Genomic DNA, 439 nt, shown 5'->3' with positions numbered 1-439 from the left:
AATTTCATAATAAGTTATTAAATGACACAAAATATAAAAATTAAAACCTTCATCTAAAGTTAATCTCTTTTGTTTAAAAACATAAGTAACATATAATATTAAAATTTTTAATTGAGTCTAATTTATTATGTTAATTATTATAATTTTTTAAATATTAAAAAAATTAAAGGAATAGTACTTATTTTTTAATGAAACAATTTTTTTATATACAAATAATTGTAACAATAGTTTAATTTTATGAAAACTGAAAAATTCGAATTTTTCATTCAGCTTCATGAGCTGAGAATACATGAACATATACACGAATTTAAACTACACTATTTCTTTTTATTATTTTATTATTTATATATTTTTATTATTTAGCTTAATCTAAAAAAATGTTTTAATTCTTAAAATCGATAATTTTATATACAATTTTATATATAATTTTATATATATA

The sequence above is a fragment of the Apis dorsata genome, unplaced genomic scaffold (assembly GCF_000469605.1).
Source record: "Apis dorsata unplaced genomic scaffold, Apis dorsata 1.3 scaffold_4, whole genome shotgun sequence".
Classification (NCBI taxonomy): domain Eukaryota; kingdom Metazoa; phylum Arthropoda; class Insecta; order Hymenoptera; family Apidae; genus Apis; species Apis dorsata.
The sequence above is the reverse complement of the archived record's forward strand: the minus strand, read 5'-3'. Positions refer to the sequence as shown.